Source organism: Thalassophryne amazonica, chromosome 2 (genome assembly GCF_902500255.1).
Source record: "Thalassophryne amazonica chromosome 2, fThaAma1.1, whole genome shotgun sequence".
NCBI classification, from domain to species: domain Eukaryota; kingdom Metazoa; phylum Chordata; class Actinopteri; order Batrachoidiformes; family Batrachoididae; genus Thalassophryne; species Thalassophryne amazonica.
Window position 1 is genome coordinate 42,110,525 of NC_047104.1, and position 355 is coordinate 42,110,879.

The window sequence follows — 355 nt, forward strand, 5'->3', positions numbered from 1 at the left end:
CCTCAGTGCTATGCCATCAGGTCCAGCTGATTTACCAGGACACACCTTTCGGGGCTCCACCCTCACCTCGTCCATAGTGAAGTACTCCCTATACAGTCCCCCGCATAGCTGCTACATGGAGCAGAGCAGGAGGCAGTAGCAGAGGTGGAGGCACCGCTGGGTGGAGCAGAACAGGAGGCAGCAGCAGAGGTGGAGATGCCGCTGGGTGTTGCAGTGCAGGAGGCAACAGCAAAGGTGTAGACACCACTGGGTGGTGCAGAACAGAAGGTAGCAGCGGAGGTGTAGACGCCGCTGGGTGGTGCAGAGCAGGAGGCAGCAGCAGAGGTGTAGACGCCGCTGGGTGGTGCAGAGCAGG